This window comes from Vicugna pacos, chromosome 7 (genome assembly GCF_048564905.1).
Source record: "Vicugna pacos chromosome 7, VicPac4, whole genome shotgun sequence".
Taxonomy (NCBI): Eukaryota; Metazoa; Chordata; class Mammalia; order Artiodactyla; family Camelidae; genus Vicugna; species Vicugna pacos.
The window spans coordinates 54,102,691-54,116,785 of NC_132993.1; the positions used below are offsets into that span (position 1 = coordinate 54,102,691).

The 14,095-nt window shown below is 36.2% G+C and overlaps 1 long non-coding RNA gene across 1 annotated transcript in view; it reads right to left on the reverse strand.

The window, feature by feature from the left end:
• Nucleotides 1-13,075, reverse strand: part of LOC140697422 (uncharacterized) — a 28,149-nt gene extending 15,074 nt beyond the window's left edge. The window contains exon 1 of the long non-coding RNA XR_012074454.1: nucleotides 12,947-13,075. This is a non-coding gene — a long non-coding RNA (uncharacterized lncRNA). The remainder of the gene's footprint in view (nucleotides 1-12,946) is intronic.
• Between the last annotated feature and the right edge of the window lie 1,020 nt (nucleotides 13,076-14,095).

Sequence of the window (14,095 nt, forward strand, 5' to 3'; positions counted from 1 at the left end):
GAGGAAAGCTGAAAAGACACATAAGAATATGGAAGGGCATAAGAGACACACTTACTGCTGACTGCACTAAGCAGGAAGTACTCCTGTGGGCCTCTGGCAGTGTCATTCCCAAGGATTTCCCTGCTGGGACTACAACCACCCTCAGTTCCCCAAGTGTGGAACCCACACCTCTTCCCACTCTGTGGCCAGCTCCTTGTGTGCACTTTCAAGTACTGCTGTGTAAACCAGCTCTGGCAGACAGGGAGTTAGCTCAGAAAGCAGGTCAGGGTCTCTGGCATAGAAGAAACTACAGACTTGCACTACCTTGCCAACTTCTGGGAAACAAAAAAGAGAGGTTACCAGTGCCCAGACTGGTGAGTTGTAATAACCAGAGAGGACATACCAGCTTAAGAATTCTGCCGCAAAATGTATGGAGCAAGTGTGTCTGTACAAGTACCAGAGAAAAGCAGGACAAATTAAGAATATATCCCACCAGAAGACAACAAGTAAAGCTTCAAGCAGTCTACTTCTTCAAATGTGAAAACAGCAATACAAAGCTCCAAGGAACATGAAAAATCAACTGAACATGTCATCACTAAAAGGTTACAATCCTCCAGGAACTAAACTCAAAAGCACAGAATCTGGCAACTTGGCTGACAACAATTCCAAATAGCTGTTTTGAGAAAGCAAGCTGCAAGAAAACACAGAAAGACATGTCAACAAAATCAGAAAACAATCCATGAACAAAATGAGAAATTTAACAGATACAGAAATCATAAAAGAGAACCAAATTCTGGAGCGGAAGAATTCATTAAACAAAATGAAAAATGCAAGAGAGAGCATCAACAGTAGAAAAGAACCAACAGAAGACAGAATCAATGACCAGAGGACAAGAACTTTGAAATAACCCAGTCAGAGAACAATGAAAAAAGAATGAAAAGGAGCTAAGACAAGCCTACATGATCTACAGGACACCATGACATATACAAATATTAGAATAATTGAAATTATAGAAGGGGAAGAAAGGGAGAAAGGAGCAGATTTATTTAAAGAAATAATAGCTGAGAACATCCTGAAACTGGGGAAGCTGGACATTCAACTTTACAAAGGTAGTAGATCCCACATTATCTTAATTAAAAAAGACCTTCTCTAAGGTACATTAAAATGTCAATACCATCATCAAAGATAAAAAATTAAGATAGAATCTTCAAAGATGTAGTCAAAGATAACAAATTATACAAGTAGCTGGGGAAAAGAACATGCCAGCCTACCAAGCAACCCCCACTGAGCTGTCTTCAGGTATTTCAACCCTGTAGGACCAGGAGGGTGGAATGATACATTCAGTGGGTTAAAAAAAATTGCTTGCCAAGAATATTCTATCAGGTAAATATACCTTCAGACATGAAGGAGAAATACATATTTTTCCCAGACAAATAAAAGTTAAGTGAGCTTATCACCAATAGATCTGCCTTGCAAGAAGGGCTCAAAGGGTTTTTTCAAGCTGAAATGCAAACATACTTATCAGTGACATGAAAACACTGAAAAATATACAACACTCTGGTTAAGTAAATATATAGTAGTAAGACTTAGAAAACTAATTATGTACTATAGGTTAACCACTTAATTGTATGTAGTATATAAAGTCAAAGGAAAAGTTTTTTTTTTAAATTATAGTTACCATTATGTTTTAACAAGCATACAATATAAAAGAAGTAGATAATGGTATCAAAAATAAAAAAGGTGTGGAGTAAAATGGTGAACCTTTTGTAAATGATCAAAGTTAAGATGCTATCACACTAAAACAATTTCATTTATGAGATGTCTTGTGTAAGCCTCATGGTAACTACAAAGCAAAAACCTAGAATAGATGCACAGAAAATAAAGAAAGGAGAAAAAGAGGACACCACCAGGAAAAATCACCAATTTACAAAGATAGGCACAAACAGAGAAAGAACAGTTGATACAAAACAAACAGAAAACAATAAGATGACATTAGCAAGTCTTTGCAGGGCTGAATCTCTAGGAATCTGATGAAGAAGAGGGGAGGAGCTTGCAACAACCAGCATTCATTTCTTGGCCGACTTGAGTTCCTGCCTGTAGAGCCCAAGCAGTAATCCCAAATCAGCAACTTTGCTCACCTGCAGAACTAAGTCAGTGGCACATTCTGACCAGGAAATTATAAGCTGGCACACTATTGAGTGTAGCCCCAGCCCTGACTAGAAGGACTGGCAAGAACACCTAGAAACTGTAGCCCAACGACATTTGAGTAGATAGCCCAGGTAGCCAAGTTGATGCCACCAGAGAAAAGCCAGTGCTGGCTGCAGAGGGTCCCCTGTTATGCTCAGGCAAGGGAGTTAATTCATCTCCCTCCTAGAATAGCTCCTTCCCCCACAGCACCCCCACCCCATCCCCCACCCCCACCCCCCCACCAAACAAAGAGCCCAACTGAGAAAATTTGAGAGGTGCTTGCAGTTGGCCCATCCTGCCAGGCAGGGAAGCTGAGTTATAGCCCCACCCACTGCTGAGTAAAGCTCTCTGCCCTGTTCTACTGTAGAGGCTGGCCACAATACCTGGAAAACCAAACAGTCCACCAAAGCTTGAACACAGTCCAGCAAGCAAAGCAGATAGTCTGCAAAACAAAGCCCGTGGCTGCATTCAGCCAGGGAACTTGGGGCATGGGTCAGCTTGAGTGAAGACTGCAAACAAAGAGCCTTACTAGCGTTGGAGATGATCCTCCCACTGCAGCCCAGCAGGGAAACTAATTCAGAGCCCCCCGCCTTTGTGAATACAGCCTTCAGGCCTTCCAACCAGGGAACCTAACCAGAGAACACAGGAAGCTACATAGTCTGTTCAATAGCACTGGTTACATTGGTGCTTGAACAGAGAGAACTGCCTGCGGTTCTCTGCAACTGCAGAGCAAAACTGGTGACCTCACCTGGCCAGGGAAGTCAGTGTGCACTCTTACCTGATTTGGGTCCCCCAAACAACAAGTTCTGTAAGCCCCAGTCTCCCTCCCTTTGCTCTGCCAGAGAAGCTAATTTATAGCCCCAGTTACTGCTGAGTATAGTAGCCAGTCCCAACAGTCTAGAAAGCCTGACCAGAGAACCCAGGCAACCATGGAGCTTATCCTGAAGACTTGCAAGGGCAGGGAACTAGGTAAGCAGTCCTAACCAATGGTTCTAAGCCAGCTGCACCTCCCCAACCTCCAAGTTCAGGCAGTAGTAACCTTGCCCCAGAAGAGAATATGATAGTAAGCGCCACCTTCTGAGTGACATTACCAGCAGATACGTCCAGTCCATTAAACTCAGCTGACTGGTAAAGGACTGTCTCAACCAAAGCAAACCCATACAGTCTGGAAGAGGAGTCCACTGAATGTGGATGTGCAGATACCAACACAAGGAATAAAGGATCATGAAAAATAAGCTACACCACTAAAGAAAAGCAATAAAGCTCCAATAATTGACCCTAAAGAAATGGAGATCTACAAAATATCAGACAAAGAATTCATAATAGTCCTTTCAAAAAAGTATGGTGAACTACAGAAACACACAGACAAAAACTTAGGGAAACAATGAATTAAAAAAGTAAGTTCAACCAAAAAATAGAAGTCAAAAAAAAATACACGTGCAAATTGCATATACACAAAACGAGAATCCTAGAGTTGAAAAATATAATGACTAAAGAATTCAGCAGAGAGCTTAAAAAAAGACAACTATGCAAAAGAAAGAATCAATGACCAAAAAGACAGAAAATTTGAAATTATCCACTAAGAGTAGCAAGAAGAAAAAAAGAATGAAGAAAGTAAAAGCCCATGGGGTTGATGGGACATAATAAAAAACAAAACAAAAAACCAACAACAAAAATACAATATCCACAATCTGGGAATTTCAGAAAGAGTAGAGATAAAGGTACAAGAACATTTGTTTAAGTAATACTGGCTAAAAACTTCCTGAAGTTTCTTGGGTAAGAAATGAACATCCAGTTGAACCTGAGTAGGACCACAACAAGACACATTGTAAATAATGTGTCAAAAATCAAAGACAAAGAATTCTGAAAGAAATAAGAGACAAAGGAACGTACAAACAGGAGAATCTGTATATGACTGGGTCGATTTCTCAACAAAACTTTACAGGCCAGGGGAGAATGGGATGATATTTTGAAAATATGAAAGGAAAAAACAAACTGTCAACCAAGCATTCTATACCCAGCAAAGCTGTGCTTCAGAAATGAAGCCAAATAAAGACAGTTCCAAACAAAAGCTGACAGATTTCATCAATACTGGACCTGCCTTACAGGAAATGCTAAAGGGAGTTTTTTGAGTAGAAGTAAAAGGAAAATAATTAGTATCTTCAGAATATAAGAAGGTAGCATGAAACTTAATGGTAATGGTAAATATACAGCCAAAGTTAGATTCTGAAATGTAATAATGGTGATGCACAATTCACTAACAACTCTAGTTTAAAAGTTAAACATTGTAAACAAAGTAACTATACTAAAATAATTTATTAGTTATACAATATTAAAAAATGTACATTGCAACACCAGTAACCTAAAATGTGATGAGAAGGAGAAGTAGAAGTTTAGGAATTCTATCAATGTTATTAGTTTAAAATAGATTGTTAAAATTGTACAGTTTATTATGTAAGCCTCATGGTATCCACAAAGGCAAAACCTGTAGTGATTACACAAAAGAACATGATAAAGAAGTCCCAGGAAGGTTGAAAGAGATGGGGGAATAGCCAGTTGGTGGAGCAGTCTGAACATACACACTTATCAATTAAGTTCTATGTCTTATATGGGTGAGGTCTGTTGCACCCCAAAACAATTACAACAGTAACAGGAAACATCACTGATCACAGATCAGCATAACAAATGTAATAACAATGGAAAAGTTTAAAATACTGTAATAATTACTCAACTGTGACACAGAGACACCAAGCGAGGAAATGCATGTTGGAAAAATTGCACCTACAGACTTGCAGACTTAATGGACCTTCAATTTGTAAAAAATTTGGTATCTGGAAAGGTAGTAAAGCCAAGCAAAATAAAAAGGTGTGTGCCTGCATGCCCCCCTCCCTTTCTCTCTCTCTCTATACACACACACACACACACACACACACACACACACACATACATACACACACAGAAATAGAATTTTATTCAGCCAAAAAACAAAAAAGAAATACTGCCACTTGTGACAATATGGATGGTCCTTGAAGACATGCTAAATGAATTAAGTCAGAGAGAGACAAATACTGTCATGATCTCACTTACATGTGGAATCAAAAACATCTAATAATGTAAATCAAATTATTATGCTGTTATATCAATTATATCTCATTAAAGCTGGAAAAATTGTATGATCCTCTTTTTCAGTTTATTTTATTTATTTCTAGAATTGAGGTGAATTTTTAATACAATGAAAATGACAGATCTTTGGTATACAACTGGATGAGTTTTGACCAATGAATTTAACAATGGAACTAACACTTACTCAACTGTGGAACATTTACATCATCCCCCAAAGTTCCTTGTGTCCCCTTTCATCAATCCGCACCCTCACTGGAAACCATCGCCCTGATTTCTGTTACCATACATTCTTTGTGTCTGCTCTTGACTTTCATATAATGGAACCATGTAATATGTATTCCCCTGTGTCTGGCTCCTTTCACTCAACATAGTATTTTGGAGACTCACCCAGATTACTGCATGTATCAATAGTTGATTTTAAATTTACTGAAGTATACCAAAGTAATATACTGAAGTAGTATTCCATCATATGTATATCCTACAGTTTATGAATTGATTCTCCTAAAGATGAATATTTGGGTTTCCAGTTTTTATTATAAATAAAGTTCGTGTACATGTATTTTTATGAACTTAAGTTTTCATTTCATTTCCCATCACCAATGTGGGAGTGTAAAAAGTTTCAGTGACTGTTCGATCCTCTTAATAGAGAAAAAGCATGTGACAAAATTCAACCTCCTTTTATGACAAAAACCGTGAACAAAGTGGGATATAGAAGGAACATACCCCAACATAATAAAAGCTATAAATGACAAACCAAAAGCTAACATTATACACAATAGTGAAAATTTGAAAGCTTTTCCTTCAAGATCAGGAACAAGACAGGATACCCACTCTCACCTTTGTTATTCAACACAGAACTGTGAGTTTTAGTGAGAGCAACTAGGCAAATATTGAAATAAAAGTCATCCAGGCCAAAAAGAAAGAAGTAAAGTAACTTATTTACTTTTGATAAGATGATGGGATCTTATATACAGAAAACATTAAGGAGTCAAAAATAAAATCCTTAGGAATAAATCTCATCAAGGAAGTGAAAGACTACTGTGAGGAGAACTACAAAACATTAACCAAGGAAATTAAAGGTAACTTAAATGGAAAGATAACACATGTTCTTGGATTGGAAGAATTAATATTAAAATGGCCATACTACCTAAAGCAGTCTACAGGTTTAATGCAATCCCTATCAAAATACCCAGGACATTTTTCACAGAACTAGAACAAATCATATTAAAATTTATATGAAATCACAGAAGACCCAGAATTGCAAACGTGATACTTAAGAAAAAGAATGAGGCTGGAGGAATAACCCTTCCAGACTTCAGACAATACTACAGAGCTACAGTAATCAAAACAGCATGGTATTGGTACAAACACAGACATAATGGATCAATGGAACTGAACAGAGAGCCCAGAAATAAACCCACACACTTGTGGTCAATTAATCTTTGACAAAGGAGGCAAGAACATACAATGGAGAAAAGACAGTCTCTTCAGCAAATGGCACTGGGAAAACTGGACAGCTGCATGTAAGTCAGTAAAGTTATAATACTCCCTCACACCACACACAGAAATAAACTCAAAATGGCTTAAAAACTTAACGATCAGACAAGACACCATAAACCTCCTAGAAGAAAACATAGGTAAAACATTCTCTGACATAAATCTTAGCAACATTCTCCTAGGGCAGTCTACCCAGGCAATAAAAATAAAAGCAAAAATAAACAAATGGGACCTAATTAAACTTACAAGCTTTTGCACAGCAATGGAAACCATAAGCAAAACACAACGACAACCTACGGAATGGGAAAAAATATTTGCAAAAGATGAGACTGACAAGGGCTTAATTTCAAGAATATATAAACAGCTCATACAACTTAGTAAAAAAAAAACAAACAACTCAATCCAAAATGGGCAGAAGACCTAAACAAGCTATTCTCCAATGAAAACATACAAATGGCCAATATGAACATGAAAAAAATGCTGAATATCACTAATAATCAGAGAAATGCAAATCAAAACTACAATGAGATATTACTTCACGTCAGTCACAATGGCCATCATTAAAAAGTCCACAAACGATAAATGCTGGAGAGGGTGTGGAGAAAAGGGAACCCTCCTACCCTGTTGGTGGGAATGTAGTTTGGTGCAGCCATTATGGAAAACAGTATGGAGATTCCCTAAAAGACTAAAAATAGACTTAACATATGATACAGCAATCCCACTTTTGGGCATGTATCTGGAGAAAATTTGAATTCAAAAAGATACATGCACCCCAATGTTCATAGCAGCACTATTTACAATAGCCAAGACATGAAAACAAATTAAATGTCCATTGACAGATGACTGGATAAAGAAGCTGTGGTATATTTATACAACAGGATATGACTCAGCCATAAAAAAGACTAAAAATGCCATTAGCAGCAACATGGATGGACCTGAAGATTGTAATTCTAGGTGAAGTAAGCCAGAAAGAGAAAGAAAAATATCATGTATCACTTATGTGTGCAGTCTAAAAAGAAATGAACTTATTTACAAAACAGAAATAGACCCACAGACATAGAAAACAAACTTATGGTTATGGGGTGGGGGGAGGTGTGGGAAGGGATTAATTGGGAGTTTGAGATTTGCACATACTAATAGATACATAAAATAAACAGCAAGTTTATACTGTATAACACAGGGATCTCTATTCAGTATCTTTTAGTAACTTATGGTGAAAAAGAATATGCAAACAAATACGTGGATGTTCCTCTATGACTGAAGTATTGTGCCGTACACTGGAAATCAATGCAACATTGTAAACTGACTATACTCCAATAAAAATCAATCAATCAATATGGTTTGGTTCATTATCTGAGTAGTGACTGTGTTAGATCTCAGAGAAAAGGATGCTGTAGTGAGATTAAATACATAAGGATGGTATTAAGGGAAATATCCATGTAAGGCAAAGCAGGGCAGGGGCTGAGTAAGACTGGGAGTGTCGTCAAGCCATTATGTAAAACTGACCCCAAACCAGGAACAAGAAAGGAATGGGAAACGGTATTACCAGTTTCCTAAGGTCGCTGTAACTAATGACCACAAACTGGGTATGAACACCGAGTCAGTCCAAAATCCATCCTCTCACCGTTCTATAGGCTTGAAGTTTGAAGTGAGTATCAGCAGCATCCTGCTTTCTCTGAGACTCCTTCCTTACCTCTTCCTAGCTTCTGGTAGTTGCTGGCAATCCTTGGCCTTCTTTGGTTTGTAGCTGCACCACTCTATTCTGTCTTTAATTTCTGTCACATGGCCTTCTTTCTTTTGTGTGTCTGAAAATCTCTCCCGTTATAAGGACACCAGTCACTGCATTTAGGGCTCAGTCTAATCTGGTATAACTTCATTTTAAACTGAGTTCATCTCTAAAGGACCATGTATCCAAAGACGGGAATATTTATAGCTGCCAGAGGTTAGGACTTCAACATATTTTGGTGAGGCCACCATTCCACCAAGCACAGATGTCCAGGCCTTTGGGTAGGAAGTCCTCGAGCCAAAGCCAGCAGTTGAATTCCTGGGTCTCCTTAGCACAGATCTGCCTTAAGCGCCTCACTGCTTTAATCACCAGCAGTGAGCTGCCCAGGAGTGACCTCCATGCCAACCTGCTGATAAATTTCAGACTATGGCAGCTGGGCCTTCGGTCACTTGTACTCCCTGTGCTGGATAACATTCTCACGGCCACCACATGTACCTTTCTGTAGAATTGTGTACTTTCAAATGTCTGCAACAAATTATTGTCAAAATTATGTCAGAAACTTTGTTTTCAAAAAGTTTCTTATAAGGTATCTGCAAACTTAATTGGTGCATCAATTGGCAGGTGCAAGTTAATTATATGGGTACTTAATTGCTAATTTCCTATGCAAATCAATATTTGAACCTTTAATTCTCAATTGAGCATGCTTCAAAATGGGATTTTAACTGCTCAAAGTAATGGCAAAATTTTTAAGTGTATTTTTGTGCCTCCACAGAAGCTTGCTCTAAAATTGTCAATATGGTTTGGTTTGGAAGCGTAACACTGGTAACACCGTTTGATAGGTAAATATGTTAACAAGGGATTCTCTTTTTCTAGAAATATAAACTTCTAGACAGGGTCCAAATATTTTTATGTCTTAAAAATCCTAAGTGTCCATCTTATTACAATTCCCAAAGTGACAATTAGGAGAACATTAAAATCACATCTACAATATCATGTATATTATATATGTTAGGTATATGTATTTTAATATAAAATATTTACATTGTGGAATCTATCTTTATAGTAAGTATACATATATATGGAAATTATGTATATACTTTCACTTACATATAAATGAGGGCCATAATACATTCTATTTCGGATCTGTAGTAGGCAGAATTCTAGGACAGCCCTCAAGATTTCTGCCAGTGGTACACATACATCTCAGCTGTTCAAACACTAGTCTATCTACTGCTGTGAAGGGATTTCTGCAGATGTAATTAAGGGCCCAAATCAGTTGAATTTAAGATAGGGAGTTTATCGTAATCCTTTGAGCCCTTGAAATCTGAAATTAGAGGTTAGAGATGGGGGAAGTCCGTGTTTCAAAGCATGAGAGTGATTTAACACAGTACTGTTGTCTAGAAGGTGGAGCAGGTGCCTTCTGGGAACTGAGGGTGTCCCTTACTCCTTAGCTGACAGACAGCAAGGAAACAGGAGACTCTGTACCGCCGTCCAAGGAACTGAATTCTGCTATCAACAAAAAGTAGGCTTAGAAGTTGTGATTTCCCTAGAGCCGCCAGTGAACACTTTTGACAGATGACTTGTGGTAACTGTGAGCAGAGACTCTAATCGTGCCATGCCAGATTTCTGACTAATAGAACTGTGAGCTAGTAAGTGAATTTCTTTTTCAATTGAAGTTGAGTCAATTTACAAGCTGTGTTAATTTCTGGTGTACAGCAAAATGTATTTATATATTGTATATATATATATATATATTCCTTTTCATATTCTTTTTCATTACAGGCCAATACAAGGTATGGAATATAGTTCCCTGTGCTGTACAGTAGGGCCTTGTTGTTTATTTTATATATAGTAGGTAGTATTGACAAATCCCAAACTCCCAATTTATCCCCATCCCCTTTCCCCTCTGGTAACTGTAAGTTTGTTTTTTTCAAGCTGCTAAGTTTGTGCCACAGCAACAGAAGAGTAAAATAGTATCTTATCTTTTAATGCAGTAATATAGCATTTTACTTTTTTATTTTAATACATATACTTCTGCTGTGTTATTGTCAATGGCTTGATACAGTCTTTTCTAAGTTTCAGTGAGGTTTTTTCCTATGATCAGTTTTGTTATGTGAAATTACTAGGTAAAGGCATAAACAAAAATTTAAGGTTTTCTACTCAAATTTCCACAATTGGTCAAAATGTTCTTGCACTTTGTATCTCTATCAGAAGAATATGAACATGTTAATTTGTTTTCTACTTATCAACAGTGACATCATTTTTTCAATCTGATAGAACAAAATGGTTTCTTTTCCTTGGTTTATATTTCTTTCATTGTTAAAAAATATATTTCACATACATAAGCTGTTTAATTTCTTATTTTGGGTCTTAATTTATTTCAGCTATTAATTTTTCTACTTATGCGATTAATTTCTAAAACGTACTTGTTAAGTTGTTTATCCCTTAGGAGTGATATTTTCCTTTCCTCTGTCACTTATGCCGGAAATATTCCAGTGTGTAATTTGTCTTTGACACTTGTTCTGCTATTTTTTTTTTAATGACAAAAACATTTAAAACAATTTCCAATGAAGAGCTGTGTATCAATCTTTCCCATAAGGCTTTAGCTTTTGGAGCTCTTCCTTTTCATTATTTAGCTTTAAAAAAATTTTTAACAGTATTTTGCAAAAAAATCTTACAAGAATTCTACCTTATATTATGCTTTAGCATTTCATGTACTTAGTTGTACCATCTGCAAACTAAAGTAGATGTGTGTCCAAAAGTTAAAATAACTATTACGATCTTAGTAAAATGAGGTAATTTTTTAAAACTGGTAAGAGTTTTCATCTTTATAATCCTGTCACACTTGCAAGAGTAACTTTGGGATTGTTAAAAGTTCTTTTTGTTCTTTTAAGACAGAATTTTTATCACAGAAGCAAGCCAATTGACTGATAGGGCTTCTCACAAAATTAAGAAAAGTTCTAAAACACATTTTATGTTAAATTAGCTTGTTATGAAAAATGCAGAGGATGCCAAAATCTCTCATGATGCCCTCTTCCAAAATAACTATTTGAATCCAGTAATGCATAAAAGGGTAATACGTCACAATACACTGGGTCTATTTCAAGAATGTAAGATTGACTGTAAGGCTGGTAGAACATCTGAAAATAAACTTCTACAAAGAATAAATTCACTACACTTACAGAACAGAAGAATCATACAGTAAATATAAATAGAAAAATCAATTGGTAAGTTTCAATGGCCATTTAAGATAAAATTTCTTAGCAAACTGGAAAAAGAAGGGAATACTGTTAATCTGAAAACATATCCACGAAAATCCTATAGAAAACACCAGACTTAATAGTAAAATTTTAAAAACATTTCTCCTAAGGCTAGGAACATTACAAGGATACCCTCTCTTACTACTTCTATTCAGCATTTTACTGGTATCATTGCTAATACTAGGAAAGAAGAACAATGGAAAAGTGTTAAGGAGTAGGAAGTAACAAATACAAACATTATTCATAGATGGGTGTTATTGTGTAAGTAGAAAGTCCAAAAAGAACCTATACACAAACTACAAAAACTAAAAGCTAATTTAGAATATCAATATAAATCATTTTTATATTAATATCCCTGCTACAAAGTTCGAAATGAAAAAGTTAAGTAACATTTATAATAACCAAAGCATTAAACACTCTCAAAAAATTTAGTGTAAGATTCATAACAACTATAAAATACAAGAGACAATAACGATTATACAAATCAGTGTCTGAATATATACCATTTTCATGGATTGCTAGCTCAATATTGAAAAGATCTCAATACTTTGTAAACTGATCCTTAGCCTCAATATGGTCCTTATATAAGTTGTGGAAGGCTGTCTTTCTATAGATATGAAGAGCACAACTAAAACCAAAGTAGAAAAAGAAACTTTGAGAATATATACTGTCACCTATCAAAACTTACTGTGAAGCTATAATGATGAAGACAATGCAGCATAGCACAGGATTAGACAAATGCATCAATGCATACTTGAATCAACTCTTGGCTGAGAAAACCTGGTCTGTTTAATCAATGCTGCTGTATCAATGGGAGAGCCATAAACAAAATTTCTACTACCTACCTCACACCATAAGCAAAACTCAATTTTAGGTGTAAATGTAAAGTTGAAATGTAAAACAAAGACATTTTCAGAAGATATAAGATATCTGAACACTGAATATGGAAACATCTTTTCAAATAAAAAATAAACAGCAACAACTATTAAGACAAAACTGACATATTACATTAAAATATGACTTTGGTTTATCAAGACACTACTAAAAGAGTGAAACGACATGTTACAGAGTGGAGGGAAACACCTGCATACGTACAGTTGATAACTCATACAAGGAAAATATAAAGAAAACCTATAAATCAATAAAGGGAGATGGAAAAGTCATTAGCTCTTACCTGTTTAAATCCAAAAGACTTGAAGTGGCATTCCATAGAAGACAATATCCAAATGACCAGTATACATGAAAAGCTGTGCAACTTCATTGGTCATCAAGGCAGTGCACATAAAAGTCAGAATTGGAGTACACATCTGAAAAATAAGTGTTTGCTTGTTTTAAAATTCCTCTATTGTTATTGATACAATAGGCAGAATTGCTGCTTCAAGGATTAAGTGCAGTGCTTTCTAATCTTCAAGGCAGGTTTACATATTATATTTTTCTAAATTCAGAGCACTAAGGATATCGTAAGAAAGGATCTAATTTCGGGGTATGGATGATACATGTCAGAGATAAAATGGTTTACTGCCTATTTTCCCTGTCTGAGTAACTTATATAGGCACTCTATTTAGAATACTTTTTTCAGTATTAGTGTGCAATTTCAGTTTCTTGACTTTTGTAGGACATGAAGGTATTTGCCTTGATGTACTGTATTCCATTATGACTGAAATGTAGTCCTTAATGATAACAAAATCACCACTATTGCTTCCTCCTTTCCAATCTGAATTACTTGATGCCACCAGAAACCTCCTAGGGCCCATCAACAAATTCAGTAAAGTTGCAGGATATAAAATTAATATGGACAAATCTGTCACATTTCTACATGCTAACAATCAACTATCAGAAAGAGAAATTAAGGAAACAATCCTCTTTACCATTACATCAAAAAGAATAAAATAGCTAGGAATTAATCTCCCTCAGGACATAAGAGACCTATACTTGGAAAACTGTAAGACACAAACAGATGTAAAGATACACCGTGTTCCTGGATTGGAAGTATTAATATTGTTCCAAAGACTATACTACCCATGGCAATCTACAGATTCAGTGCAATCCCTATCAGAATACCAGTGGCATTTTTCACAAAAGACCACAAATAGACAAAACAAACTTGAGAAAGAACAGAGCTGGAGGAATCATGCTTCCTGACTTCAGACTATATTACAAACCTACAGTCACTAAAACAGTATCATACTGGAACAAAAACAGACACATAGATCAATGGAACAGAATTGAGAGCCCCAAAATAAACCCATACATTTATGGTTAATTAATCTACACAAAGGAGGCAAGAGTATACAATGGAGAAAGGGTGGTGTCTTCAACAACT